Raw genomic sequence first — 16070 nt, 5'->3', positions numbered from 1 at the left:
AGGAAATGACAAACCGCTTCAGTGTGTTTGCCAACAAAACCCTAAAAGGGGTCACATAGTCAGACACAACTAAAGCAATTCCACAACATCCTCATCTGTAAAATGGAGATATTCATGTGCAAATACCTTTAGAACTGGACACTGGCTGACCACCCCAGGCTAATTTTGCTTCAGTCCTTTGCCAGACTGGACTACTTAACTTTGGCTCAAATTCAGCACTGTGTCTCCTGTGCCTTTGCATAGATTGTCCTCATGGAGCACGGTATGTAAGGGTTCAGAAGACCTGAGTTCAAATCCCACCTCAGTCACTCACTATCTGGGTGACCTTGGACAAATCACTTAACTTTCCTCAGCCTCAGTTTCCTCTGCTGTACAATGGGGCTAATAATAGTGCCTACCTCCTATTATTATTATTATATGTTATTGTGGGTAACAAATGGGAGAACACATACACGTTGCTTTGCAAACCTTAAAATGCTATGTGATTCCATGCCTGGAACATGGTCCTTCCTTACCTTTATTTCTTAGAATCCCTTGATTCTTTTAAAGCCTGGCTCAGGTATCACATTGAACACAAAGCTTTTCCTCATCCCCCTAATCGTTCCTGCTCCCCGCCTTTCCCTCCTCAAATTTTCTTGGATACACTTAGATGTTTGCATCTCGTATCTCCCCAGTAGAATGGAAGGTCTCATTTTGTTTTTGTAGCTACTATGCCCACCCTGACTCAAATCCTCCAGTGGATCTGTGACCTTAGCACTGGGGACGTTCCCTCCCAAAGTAGAGATTGTTCATTCTCCCCCCCACCTCTTCCAGGCAACTCTTTTCCTTACCTTCCCATCAGTTCACCAAAAGTGGCTCTCTCAATGTCCTGGAGGCTGTTCTCAATTTCTTCAGTGGTTAAAAATCTCTTACAGGAGGTTCTGCAACATTCCAGGGTTTGATGTTACCTACAAACCAAAGCATCTAGAAGACCTCACTCTCCTTCCTGTGCAATTTGGTTTCTGTCCTGGATCTCTCCATGAAGGTAATGCTCACATCTGGCAAGCCTACATCTACCTGCTTGCATCTTGCTTGTAATTTATAAGCAGTGGGTCATAGAAAAGGTTGTGCTGCTCTTTGCTTGTTTCAGTTGTGTTTGACTCTTGGTGATCCCATTTGGGGTCTTCTTGGCAAAGATACTGGAGTGGTTTACCATTTCCTTCTCCAGCTCATTTTACAGATGAGAAAACTGAGGCAAATAGGGTTAAGTCACTTACCCAGGGTCCCACAGCTAGTAGGAGTCTGAGGCCAGATTTCCACTTAGGTCTTCCTGACTTCAGGTGCAATCACCTAGCTTCTATAGAACAAGCACATCTCTGCTATATCTTTTAGGGATATTGTGGTGATGGGAGAAAACATTGGAAAAGAGATCTTCGCTTTATGAAATCACATCTTTAAAAATAACCAACAAGGGATTATCTCAATGGAATCCTATATTCGCTCCATCTTTCAGTTTATTGTGTTGTGTATACTTATGCCTATACATGTTATTTGCCCCGACAGAAGACAAGCCACCTGAGGGCAGGAACCATTTCACTTTTACCCTTGTATTCTCAGAACATTGTGTGCAGTGGCCCGCACATGGATGGATTGATTTAAATAGGTCAGAATAGAGTTGGTTTGAACTGCATGTCATAGCTTTTTCTCATTTTAATTTTTCTAGTTTTGTACTCATTTTGCCCTTTGCTCTAACAAGTCTGTGGGTTGGCGGATTCAAGAATGATTTCCCTCATCAGTAATGAGTTGCATCCTGCCAATTAAAACAAAATGACTTTCATTTGGGGCCCTGAACACAGTAGATGCTTTAAAATGTTTGTTGGATTGATTTAGAAAGGGCTTTCTGAATTGTAAACCTCAGAAGTGGCATCTTTTTTGGAGGTAAAGCAGAGAAAAGGATGGCTTCTCTTTCTTCTAATCCAAAGTAAGAGCTCAATTTCTTCTACCCAACCAAGGACCATTAGCAATGTTGGGGGCTACCTAAATGACCACTCTCTCTTTTTGTCCCATTCAGAGTTTACTCTGAAAAATCTCACAATATAGCCAGTGTCTTAAATTCTCATAATAGTCTATAAAGGTGGAAAGAGAGGCAAAAGTCATTATCACAGATTTAAAAGGACCTCCCAAGTGGCTACTTTGTCCATAGTTGGTCTCAAGGCAGGAAAGTCCTTAAACGGCCCCAAGGAATGATTGTTTTCCTCTTAATGATGTCTGTGGAAGGTCAGTGTGAAATGGCAGTCTCCCTCCTGTCTACCCATAGGTTTTCGTGCTGTGAGGAAAAGCTGCTCTCCCTTGGGCTGTCTATGGAAGAAAGTGAGCAAGCCTTCCTTGAAATGTTCTAAGTGGTGCTGCCATTTCATTGTAAAAATACAATTTTTAATATTCCTCAAATTACCCTGTCTCCAGAGAAGTCATTAATCATCAGACACATTTGTTCTTCATTTTCATGCATCTATCACACTTCAACTCTGAAAAAAGAAGGTCTAATTAGCAGGAGAAAGAAATGTCTGGATCTCTGTGTTGTGGCTGGAGAGAAGTAACTCAGAGGGACCAAGAGGGGAAGGCTGTTCTTTCTCATCAGAGTCACCCAGAATGCGAAAGCGTCACACACATAATCTGCCCAGTGTGGGGTCCTCATTGGCAGGGGACAGCCTCTTCCTCATACTGGAATGCAATATACTGGGACCAAATGGGGTCAGCCTCCAAATGCCAGGCATGCCAGGGCATTGAAGAGAAGGTTCAAAGGTTCTCAAGGAACTACTTGCTCTCTTTCCTCTCCCACAAAAGAATGGAGAATTTATCTCCAGTTTCTTAAGCTTTCAGTCATGTGGTTCCCCTTAGGGAAGAATTGTCCTAAGTCAGAGAGTGAATCATTTTACTTCCAGGGCCTCAGTTTCCCCATTTGTAAAGTGAAATGTTGGTGTTGGAAAGGACTTTAACTTTGGATCATAGACTCTAATCTTTTCACTTTCTAGTGGGGAGGGGACATTGAGGTCCAGAAAGAGGAGTTAAATTTTCAAGACCATATAGCATATTATTGCCAGAGGCAGTCAGGTCCCCTGATTCTTACTCATAGAATCATAGATTCAGAGTTGGAAGGGACATCAGAAATCATGATGTCCAACCCTCTCATCTTATATATGGGGAAACTGAGGTTTCAGGACAAACGTTAAGTTAACTGGGGCAAAAGGTTAAATAACTTGCCCAGAGGCAAACAGCTAGTAAGTATCTGTGACAGGATTCAACCCAGAACTTCTGACCAGCTCTCTATCCACTAGATTTCTCCTCCCACCCTGCTACAGTGACCTCAACTCTATCATAATAGATAATTGACTAATAAAACCGGTAGTCTTATAATATGTTTTGATTAAATTGAACTAAACCATAAGAAAACCAACAATAATAATATAATTTATATAATTATATAATATATAATAATATAATAACAATAATACCAGTAAAATAAAATAATGAAAATAATAATTATAGGATCATAGGTTAGAGCTGGAAGGAATGTTAGAGAACATAGGAGTCCAAAACTTTTATTTTACAGAGCAGGAAATAGAGGCCCAGAGAAAAGCGACTTACCTAAAGTCACACAAATAATCAACAAGCATTTATTATGCACCTATTATTTGTCAGGACTAATTCCAGGAAGAGCCAGGATTTGTAGCCAGGTTTTCTGATTCCAAATACGAGAGCAAAAGCTAGATGATTAGAAGCCTCCAATGCCCAATAACACAAATTTAAAGTTACTTGACATTTCTACCATCGTTTTTCATTAAAAGAGTGACAAACATTTATTAAGTGACTACTGTATGTTGAGGAGGCAGCTAGGTGGCTCAATACATAGAGTGCTGGGCCTGGAGGAAGTGGACCTGGGTTCTACTCACTAGCTGTGCGACCTTGGGCAAGTCACTTAAACTCTGTTTGCCTAAGAGGTAGCTAAGTGGCTCAGTGGATACAGTGCTGGGCACTACTGTATACAGTAGAGTCAGGAAAACCTAAGTTCAAATCTGGCCTCAGATACTTACTAGCTGTGTGACTCCGGGCAAGTCACTTACTCTGTTTGCCTCAGTTTCCTCATCTGTCAAATGAGCTAGAGAAGGAAATGACCAACTACTCCAGTAGCTTTGCTAAGAAAACTCCAAACAGGGTTGTAAAACATTGGATACAACTAAAGGACTGAAGCACTCTGTCCTGGTTAGCAAAAACCTCAGATGAAAATTGTGCCTGCTTTCATGGAATTTATAGACTATATTCCCCAAAATCTCCAAATGGAGGCTGCTCACCTTAATTCTGTGAGATCAGAACAAAAACTTCTCTCCTCATTTTACAGATGGAGAAACCAAGGCTTGTGGGAGTTAATGGAACACACTGGTGTGCATTTGTTCAAACTCTTCTAGAATACAAGTCTGTCTTGCGCTGGGCGATGCTGGAGATGAGGGTGTCACTGACTCAGACTGCAGCCAGGCCCTGGAATTGGACTTCTGAATTATAGACAAGCTTGGTGCAAATCATAGGGTTCCCGGGGAGCCTGATTTGTAGAACTGAAACATAATCACCATAAAGCATCCTAGGAACACTTTCCTCATACAGCACATGGCTCCAGGATACACGGATGGAGTCTTGTTTTCTCTCTACTTCCTCATTAGTCAAATTCTTCATCATTCTAATGGACTGAACTGGGCCGTTCATCCAGAACCATAGAAATAGTTCTAAATACCCTTTTTCTTCCATTGCAGAAAAGGAAACAAGTATTTATTAATTATTATTGCTAATTTTTTAATTACCAATTTATTACTGCGTTCTGGCCACTGTGCTAAGCCCTTTACAAATATTATCTCATTCGATCCTCACAGCTACAACTGAGGCAGACAGAGGTCAAGTGACTTGCTCAGGGTCACACAGGTAGGAAATGTCAAAGGCTGGATTTGAATTCAAGTCTTGACCATAGACCCCCATGCTCTACTCACTGAGCCACCTAGCTGCCTCAATAATGGAGGTGTACTACACAGATCCTCTCAGATCTGTTAATGTTCTCAGAGTCAGGTGGCACAGGGCAGCTGTGCACAGGGGTATGGAATTGTAGAAAGTGAGGAGTGGAAGGGTCTTTGCCTGCCCCGCCTTTTTGTTTTTCAAAGGAGATGACTAAAGGCCAGAAAGAGGACGTGACTGAACTGCTAATGTGTTATGGGATCACAGGTCCAGAGAAGCCAACTGGGCCAATCCCTTCCATTTGTGGATAAGGAAATTGAGACCCAGAACAGTTCCTTGACTTTCTAAGGTCACATAGAGAGTCACCCAGCTCCTCCAACGCTGGGAGAACCAGAGGGAAAACTCATTTTTCTGAATCCCAGTTCATGCATACCATGATACCTATCAGAAAACCAGATCTGCAAGATTTTTTTGCCCTCAAATATTCTAGCCATGGTTTTCTTCTCATTTCTCCAAATCTTGTAACAGGGATGGTCAAGAGAGCCCCCTAATCTGTGGGACTTAGGTACCTTCCAGGGAGCTGAGCATGCCCCTTTTGGCCCCACAGGGAGACCATGTGCTCTGACCCCTCAAGAAAGCAGCCAAAAAGAGCCTCCGTCTTTCCGAAATCTGACCCAGGAGTCTCCCCTCTCCTGTGACCCCAGGCCTAGAAGGTGACTGCTCCCAGGCAGCCTTGCCATGGCTTTCAACATGTCTGGGAGGTTTCTGCTGTTTTTACAGCTCCCTGGGGGCTTGTCCTGGACAGTTCAACTTCCTTCTCTTACCCAGATGGAATTTTATATTCAGAGCTAAAGGTCTGGGCAGGAAGGAAGGTTTTAAGCCACTGCTTCAAGCCTCCACCCCAGGGGCAAGAATGGTCTATTGCACTGAGCCCTATTCTGAGCTATAGAATACACACACACACACACACACACACACACACACACACACACTATACACTTACACAAATTCTCATGTACCCATACACAAACTTTCATGCCCTTATACTCTTACACAAACTTTTTCTCATACACACACACATACACACACACACACACACACACTCATGTGCTCACACTCAGATGCCTACACAAATTCTTGCACTCCCAGCCATGCATCATCACTTCCACAGAGCGTCCTACACTTAGAATTACCCTCTCCCTACCCCCACTAATCGGTCTGCAGTATTTGCGTTTCTGGCCCCCTTGTCCTAAGCCAGCAATGATATTTCATATTCCTTAAGTCCCCGGGTTCTTAACTTTCAATTGTGTCACAGACCCCTTTATCAGGGTGGTGAAACCTATGGACCCCTTCTCAGAATAATATTGCAAAATGCATGCTGTTGCAAAGGAAACCGCTTCTACTGAAATAATTATGAAATTTAAAAACACAAGTTCATAGAGCAGCTCTCCTCTCCCCTCAAGAACCCCCAGTGTAGCCTATCTGAAAATTCAAAGAGCTTCACACACGTTAATTACATGGGAAAGATTATGAATCCTGACTTAAAAAAATTTTTAAATTAATTTAAAATTAATTTTAATTTTTTTTTAAAAAAAAGCAGAATCTTCCTTGCTTTTGTGAAATTCTCTCAAACACCTCCCCACCCTGGGAAGTTCTAGATTTACAGAAGAACATGGCCTGAACCAAAGCTGAGCCCTTTGGGGCCAGGCAGCACTGACCATCCCCAACCCTTGCCCTCTCTACTCCCTGCAACCCTTAATTGCCCTCTGGCACTTGGGCAGATTTGGGGGCCGGGGATTCAGGGGCTGGACAGGTCTGAAGGTGGCTGGTCTACCAAGATATGATTGGACAAGCCCTGCTGGTCTTGGGGCTGGCGGTGAGGGAGGGGGGGGCAACACAAACAACTACTACCACCCAATCCAGACACTCCATCTGCCCCTTGTATCTGCTGCCTCAGGCACCTGTAGTCCTGGAACTGTCTTCGCCACAATTGGGGCACACACTGCCTATAGTAGGCTGCCCCTGGTGTCTATCAGGGAGAGGCATCTAATGAACTTCTACTAGTGGGGCCCTGGATGCCCTGTCTAGAAAGGCCTCCAGTCCTCCTACCTCATCATTACCAAAGACACCAGTCAGACCATGATCTTCCCCAGCTCAACAAAGTCTCAGGGCTCCCTTGGACTTTTCTGGTCAAATACAAACAGCAGTCTCAGTGATAGTTAGACTTTCCAAAGTGCTTTACAAATATCACTTCATTTTTCTCCTCACCACAACTCTGGAAGGTCAGTGTACTATTATTCCCATTTTACACATGGGGAAACTAGACTGAGATTAAGTGATTTGCCTAGGACCACAAGCTAGTTGGATTTGAATTCAAGTCCTCCTGACTTCAAGCCCAGCTTGTCCATTAGCTGCCTCTGGCATTAAAAGCCTACCTTTCCAAGTTTCTGCATATCTGCATTACTCCTCTAAAAGAACTCTTAAAGGAAGACCTCCCACCTTTCCATGCTCTTTTTCAGACGTGGCACCCCATCCCCCATCTCTGGAGCTTTCTTTCCACAGAACTGGAACAGTTCTGCCTCTGCTCTGACCTCTGCCTCTTCAAATACCTAGAGTTCTTTAAGGCCCAGCTCATGGACCAATTTTATCAGGAGGCACTGCTCCATTCCCTCATTACTTTGGCACTGTGCGTGCGTGTGTGTGTGTGTGTGTGTGTGTGTGTATGTATACTTAAATGTCTTCGTACTGTCTCCTTTGGCAGAATATAAGCTTCCTGAGGGCAAGTACCATTTCATTTTTGTTGTTTCCTCAGGGCCTAGAACAGTTCTCTCCATCTAGTAGTTATATGACAAGTGTTCATTGATTGATTGATTGATTGACATCAGGAAGAAACTGAGGCCCAGACTGGGGCGGTAAATTGTCCAAGTACTGAGTCTTTGTCAGATCTCCTGACTCCTCATCCAGCACTTCCCCAAGTTCACAGAACCTGGTTCTGTTGGCCCCTGAATGGAGCCAAGCCGAGGATTAATGAGTAGCACCGTGGAGGGGTGGAATCCAGCTCTGTCACTTCCTGGACGCTGTGGTTTTGGGCAGATCACTGTAGCTTGGGAAGCCTCAGTTCTGCCTTTTATAAAATGAGGGGTTTGCGTTCCCTCCCCAGATTGGAATTCTGTTATTCCAGGTGCGTGTATTTGCATATATGGAGAAGGTTTTTCCAGGGAAGGGGGAAATTGGTGGGGGGGTAGGGGGATGATGACAAGGAATGCAGTAAGTAAAGAAAGGTGGAGAAATCAGGCCACAAGATCCTAGTTCTAGGCCTGGAAAAGATGTCAAAGGTTTTCTAGCCCAACCCTCCACCCCACCCATTCCCATTCCATAGATGAGGAAACTGAGGCCCACAGAGAATAAGAGTCTAAAGCCAGGAAGTTTTCAGAGTCCGGAGTGGGATTTGAACCATTGTCTTATGAAAGCCAGCGTTCTTTCTATTATAACATGCCGTTTCCCCCACCCAGTGAGTCATCTCTTGGCAAGCTATTTTTAACATTTCAATTTATATTTCAAGACTGGACTCTAAAAATTTGTCTTTAATGCTGTTCTATTTTTATTTTTAAAATATAGCAAGGTCTTATAAAGTCACAAAATAAAAACTGGATTTGGAAAATATAAATATAATATTGATAGGAAATTGAAGGAAATTAATATAGCACCAAGACATGGTGCCTTGGTTGATCATTTCCTAAAGCACTTATTTCAGTTCCTTCGAAGAGTAGGCGCTTAATAAATGTTAATGATAGACAGGCTGAATAACCTGAGGGGGACAGATAAGATGATCTCAGAGTCTGCTCTGCTCTAGCTTCAGATCTGTGATCTTATGAAAAGGAATTTTGGGAGAAAAAGCAAAAGCCAGCAGCCCTCTGATGAAATTAAAAATCTTGACAAACTTAGAGAGGTATCCCCACCACCCTCTCTGGGGCACTGTCGCCCCCATATATGAGGCAGGAAAGGAGAAATATCTCATATATGAATTATACAGAAGCAAAGTTAGGGTGTGCATAGAGGGCTAGACTTGGGACCAAGAAGACTGGCTTTGGGTCCAGCCTCGGATCCACATTTCACCCAGAACTTAGCCTCTCATTATCTGCAGGCAGCTCTCTAAGACTATTACTATGCAGAAAAGGAGCCATATTAGTGAAGGGAGATCCCACACCAGGCAGTTGCACACAGATGACATCACAGGCCCAGACTCCCCTCCTCTCCAAATTGAACTATTATTTCAATTGTCAAATGTTATTGTTTAGTCATTTTTTCAGCCATTTCTGACTCTTCATGACCCCATTTGGGGTTTTCTTGGCCAAGATACTGGAAGGGTTTGCCATTTCCTTCTCCAACTCATTTTACAGATGGGGAAACCAAGGCAAACAGGGCTAAATGACTTACCCAGGGTCACACAGCTAGTAAGTGTCTGGGGTCAGATTTGAACTCAGGAAGGTGAGTCTTCCTGACTCCAAGCCTGGCACTCTATGCACTATGGCGCCATCTGGCTGCTGCGCAATTGTTGAATTGTAAGTTTTAAAATGCTATAGAAGATCGTGGTCATTATTTTTTAGTGATTGGAGAACCTGGTCTAAAACCCCGTCCCTGTCATTTATTGCCTTTTAGAAGCTGGACAAATAATTTGACTCCCTATGCCTCTGTAAAATGATGGGATTGCACTCAGTGCTCTCCAGGGTTCTTTCCGGCTCTCAGCTGAAGGAGTCAGGGCATGTGGGACCCTAGCTCTCAGAGTTTAAAGAAAATCAGGCCCTAATTTTAATGTAGGGTCATGGAAAAGCCTTTAGAGAGCATCTGCTCCAACCTCTTTATTTTACAGAAAAGGAAACTGAGGTTCAAGGAGGTCACATGACTTGCCCAAGGTCAGGTAAATGGCACAATGAAAATTTGAATCCAGGTACAGCGGATAGTGCACCAAGCATGGAGTAGACTCCTCTTTCTGAATTCAAATTTGGTCTCAGACACTTACAAGCTGTGTGACCCTGGGCAAGTCATTTCGCTCTGTTTGCCTCAGTTTCCTCATCTGTCAAATAAGCTGGAGAAGGAAATGGCAAAGCACTCCAATATCTTTGCTAAGAAAACAAATGGGGTTGTGAAAAGTCAGAAACAACTGAACAACATAATTCTCTGATTCTGTGTTTTTGAGATTGAGGCATAAGGCTGCAAAAAAAAAAATGCCCTCAGACATTATTACTGGGGTTAGGGGAAGAAGAGGTGGGGTGAAACTGTGAGTGTTGGCTGTGAGATGGGGAACAAAAGATGGGTGGGAGGAGCGAATGGGGAGGAGGTGGACCCTGGGGCAGGAAATGTGGGCCAAGCCCAGAAACGCATATTTGATTCGAATGAATGCTGGTGGCCCATCAGGTCTGGAAACGATTTTGTAGCTAAGTTGGGTCCAGGGTTTGGGAGGTTCCTCTGGGACGTGCAGTCAGGAAGGAAGGGCGCCCTGCAGACCAGCCTGGGTGAGAAACGAAACTCCACAGATGGGCCTTCTTCCCCAGCCAGCACAGAAATGGAAGGCCCAGCTGTCTCCTCCAGGCCTTCCCAGATTACCCTGAAGCTACTGAATGCTCTTCTCCTAGAACACATTGGTCCTCAATGCTTTTTCATTCATTTTCATCCATCCATCCATTCATTTATTCTTCCTTTAATCCATCCTTTCATTCACGTCTCAAAGATTTTGCAATAGCTGGTGTTTAGTTTGTAAATCATTTTCAATCATTCTCATGTTTGCATAGAGACACAGACAGAGGCTAGGAACTGTGTTAACTCATCTGTAACATGGGGGTAGGATGGGATGAAGAACAGTCCATTTTGACTGAGATTCAATACTTCCTGTCTGACACGAAAGACAAGGGAAGTTAGGTCCAAAGATCAGATGGAGACTGGCACTGTTGGATTGTGGTGACTGACCTTGGTTCTCTAGGGAGAATGAAGTAAAGGTTTCCTCAAGAAGGCAAAGAGCAGAAAACTCATTCTAAACCATTTCTGAATTCAATAAGTTGTGTTTCATTAATGAAGCCAAACAATACATCAACCAAAGCAATGAGAAAATAGGGGCGATTATTAGCAAACATCTCCAACAAATGAAGCGTGGGGATTAAATTAATTTCACCAGTGACCCCACTACCTTTAATATATATGATAATGGTACTATTTATAATGACTTTCCTGAATTGCACCTGGGATTTAGTCTTCCCAGGTAGGAAAGGATGAGGACTAGGGTTACTGTAAAGGGCTTTTTAGAGCTGAATTTCCTTTGAATCAGATGATAATATCCATGCCAGCTCTGGGACATCCAGGATGGAATACTCCCAGAGATTGGTAGGGTCTGTGTGTGACTGGGAAAAGAAGGTAGGTGTGGAGACTGGCTTTATTTATATTTTTTCTCAAGGAGGAAACATCAGTGTCCTGAAGTTCAGGGAACTTTGTCCCAGTGACCTAGAATCATGAAAATCCATGCAACCTACTTAAAAAAACAGAGCAGGTATTTCTGAAACTGTTTCCTCTCTGTGGGAACAAGAGGGCTCTGGATTTTCCTACAAAAGGTAATAAATTTTGTGAGATACCATCTGACAGTAAAATGACCCTCAATCTTCTCCAGGATACAAAAGTGGAGATGTTTTAAGCATACCCTTACCATAGATCTCTATGTGAGCATATGGATCTGGGGTCCCTTTCTTGACCATTTTAACTGAGATTCAAGACTTCCTGCAAGGCAAAGGGAAATAGAATTAGAGATAGGACTCTGGTGGTTGCTAGCAGCTGAGGTCCAAGACTATCTGTTGATGGTTGGGACTGCAAAAGGAAGAACTGAGACCATGAGTATGCTTCACTGAATTCACCACACCTAAAGAGCTGGAAGACAGTGATCAGTTCCCCAGAGGTGACTCTGGAGCAGCAGGGGCCAGCTGTTATTAAAGTCAATTCTCTCCTTTCATACTTCCCTTTGATATAATCCCTGATCTTGAGAGGGTTCCTAGACATGCCACGTCTTTCTCAAATGACCTGCAAGTAAGGGATGGCATGGTTTTGTCTCCTCTCACCCACCCACGCCCCACTCCAACACTTCAAAGATTTTGGGAAGATAAGCAAGGAGAGTTGAAGAGATACTTAGAGATAAAAGGCTCCACATGGTAGGAATGTCTAACATTTTTCCTTTCATTTTTTTAATATTCCATAAATGATGTGGCCATAGTACATGGAATGCCTGTGCCCTGTGAATTTTGGGGGGAGGGGGAGAATTTGTTCAACAGAGAGAGGAAATTCCAATTTCAGGGTAGGCGCTGTAGTCCCAGATTCTTATTTTTATTTTAGCAATATATCCTCAACTGATTTTAGCAATATTGTCCCCTAGCTCGAATTTGGAACCCAACCAGCACCATCACACTTAATGCCACATAACTTAGTGATGGTGGTGAGGAACAATGGGGAAGGAATTCTAAGTGTTTGCAGGCTGACCTAATTCTGGTGGTGAGTAGGGATGCTAAAACCTTTGGAAGGCTGAGTCATGCATCACTACCAGAGGCTGCCCCCGGGCTGGTCACTTAAGGAGCTCACCACCTGGTGGAAATCTTAGATATTGCACTCCCTCATTGGATGATTCATGCAGTGACATACTGCCTATCGGTAGGTTTAAAGGAAGCAGCCCATGAGCTGATTAGAATGCTTGCACTTCCACTGCTGAACTTCCCCAAGTGTCTTATTATGTATCCTATCACATATTATGTAATGTGTTATTCACAGCTCACAATTGTCACAGAAATAATAAAAAATCCTTCATATTTGTATGCTGCTTTACAGTTTACAAAGTGCTTTTCTCAACATAATTCTGATGTAAGTAGTGATAGTATCAACATCCCATTTTTCATATTAGGAAAGTAAAGCTTTGGGAGGACAACTTGTTTTCCCACAGCAATGTAATAAGAGAAGACAGTATGGTATGTATTGAATTCAAGGGACCTGGGTTCCAATCCTGATTCTGCTACTTTCTAGTTGTTTAAGTTTTATTATTTAGCCAAATTATCTCCTTTCCCCTGGCCTAAGCTTCCACTCCCATAAAATGAAAAGACTAGACTAGAATTTAGGGGGTTTCAACCTGTAGTCTCTGAACTAGCTTTTAAAAATATCTTGATAACTATATTTTACTCTAATTGGTTTTCTTTGTAATACTATGTATTTTATTTTATGCATTTAAAAAACATTGTTCAGAGAAAGGGGTTTATAGGTTTCACTAGGCTGCCCCCAGGGGTCCAGGACCCAGGAGTCACAAAAATGGTGATAAGCCCCTGGACTCAGGTGACTAAAGTGCTTTTCAGTTATAAAAGCTATGATCTTCTGAGATCAGAGCTGCAGAGCAGGATTCAAACTCAGATCGAGTGACCTGGGAGTCAGACACTGGAGCATGCAGTGTTGCCCTAATGAGTCATTGAAACCTGAAAAGGCAAGAGGTCACAGAAACCCAAGGCTGCCCAGTTGTCCATCCAGCCTTGAAAACAACCCCTGGCCCAAGGTGAGGGAAAAATCAAGGCCAAGGAAGAAAACAAGATGAGGGCTGGTGAGCAGCGGTTCCCAGCAGAGACACAAGACAAAGTTAGGGCCTTCTTGTTCTAGACCTGGGTACAGGACACCCCATCTCAGTGGTCCAGAGTTTCACTTGGGACAGAAAAGCAGGAGCAGCAGAGACAGGAGGGTCACTGGCAGGTGACCCTTTGGCCTGAGCCAAAGCCAGTCCTGTTGTTGCTGTCAAGACACGGGGAGTCCAGGGAGGGAGGAGGTTGGATCTTGACCAGAGAGTTCTAGAGCTCATGGGGTGGGAGGATCAAAAGAGAGGGTGGCACAGGACAAAGTCTTCAGCAGTAAGGACTTTGGGAAACAATTCACCACCCTGTTCATTTACCTTTGGAACAGTAACTTGCCCCAAATGGCTCCCTGCCCATTTTCTGCCCTGGATTCAGGAACAGAGTCTCTCTTAGCTGAGATTTATATGCCAGCAGCCTCCCTGCATCTGGCTTTTTGGATTTAAAGGAGGAATCGTATTTTGCAAGGGCAGCAGGTTTCCCAGAATGGACTATGAGGGTTGTGGAAATCCCTTCAGCCAAGATGGGGGAGTCACATACTTTTCTCTTGGGGATCTGGGTGCGGGAGCAATTGGCACTACCTTCCGTAAGGGACCTAAGAGGGGGTTCTGAAGAAATCTCTGGATCCTGGGTAGAGGGAGATATTATGATTCATCCTTCAGAATAACCAGAAGATAACATATCTAGAAGGAGAAGGATCTCAGACACCATCACCTCTCATCTTATAGAAGTGGGAATCAAAGACCACTGAGGCTGAATGATTTGCCCAAGGCTACATAAATTCACAGGCAGTATTTGAACCCAGTTCCTTGGACTCCAGACGCAGTATTCTTTCCACTGTACCACTGCCTCTTTCTTATTCATAGATTTGTTCTTATCACTCCTCTGTTCAAAAATATTCAGGGCCTTTCAATTGTTTTCCAAAGAAAGTTCAGATTTTTTTGCCTGGCATTCAAAGCCTGTTACAAATTGGAATTGTCTTGTCTTTACATAGCTCATATGACAATCTTCCCTGCACTCAAGGTTCCAGTCAAAGTAGGCTACACTCTGCACTTGTGCCTGCAGCCAACATATGCTATGCTTTCCCACCTCTGTGCCTTTGCTCATATTGCTCCCTATGCCTAGAGTGCCCTCTCCTTTCTTTCATATATTGAAATACTACCCATTCTCAAAGCATAATTGGACTTAGGACTGGATAGACTTAGATTTAGATGATAGGTTTAGAATTGGAAAAGAATTTAAAGGTCATCTAATCCAATCCCATCATTTTACAGATGGGAAGGATGAGGTCCAGAGAAATTAAGTTATTTCTATATAGAGTTATTATATTGCAGTCAGAACATTCCAAATCCTCCCTTAATACCAGGCAACTTTTCTAGAGTAGCAGAATGGGGCTCCCTACAATCCACAATCCCTAAAGTACTTGCAGATTTGGGCTTAGTTTAATGAACTTCATAACAATTAGAGCTGCCCAACAAAGGAAGGAGTTACTTCATCTGTTCACTGTAGGGGGATCTAAAATGCTGGATACTCTAAGGGACTAGATAATCTAGAGGCCAGACTAGATGGTCTCAGAAGTCTCTTCTACCCCTGAGAACTATGATTGTAAGATCATGTGATTTTTAATTCTGAGAAAGCATCCTTACCCTTCAACTCTAGACCATGTCTATTGAATCTTCTCAAACTATCTTGCATTTAATTGCTTTATATTTCTTCTCTTTATATTAATTTGACAATTTATGTATTTCCCTGTTATTTTCCCCATTAGAATGCCAGTTCTTGAAGAGTAAAGATTGCTTCATTCATTATAGTTGTATCCCTAACAGTGTTTAGCACTTAGTGGATACTTAATGAACGTGAATTAATTGATAAGTAATTCAAAATTTCCCTTCTATCACACAAGAGTTGGAACTCATGAATATTGCCCATGAAGCACAGTCTCAGGCTATTGCAAACTTCTGCCATGTGTTTTTGCTGCAAATCATCTTTACCTGTTCCTGAGAGAAGGAAACTTCCTTATTCCTGCTACCCATAATTCAGGAAATTTATCTACTCTGCTGCACAAAATCTGGACTCTTAAAGTCTGAGAGAAAGAGAGAGAGAGAAAGAGAGAGAGTTACATGGAAGAGCACATGCGATCTGTTTGACTTACTTTTATAGGTCATAGAAAGAGGTAGAAACATTGACAAAAGCCCCTCCTCTTGAATTGCAGCCCTCTTAGAGGCAAACTGGATCCCTGAGAAGCAACCAAAAAGACACCCATAGATATGCTTCCCTCCATACCCTTCAAATGAGAGGATCACAGATTTAGATCTGAAAAATGCTTATCCAGATCCATAATCTCATCAAGTTAATTGGAGAATTCATCTAATTGACTAGGACTCCCCTGATCAACCCTCTAACACCTGTATAAACGAAAACCATATAAGATCCTTTGAAAGAAATAGCAACAGAGATATTTTTGTT

This window comes from Notamacropus eugenii, chromosome 2 (assembly GCF_028372415.1).
Source record: "Notamacropus eugenii isolate mMacEug1 chromosome 2, mMacEug1.pri_v2, whole genome shotgun sequence".
Taxonomy (NCBI): Eukaryota; Metazoa; Chordata; class Mammalia; order Diprotodontia; family Macropodidae; genus Notamacropus; species Notamacropus eugenii.
This window is presented reverse-complemented; position numbering follows the sequence as displayed.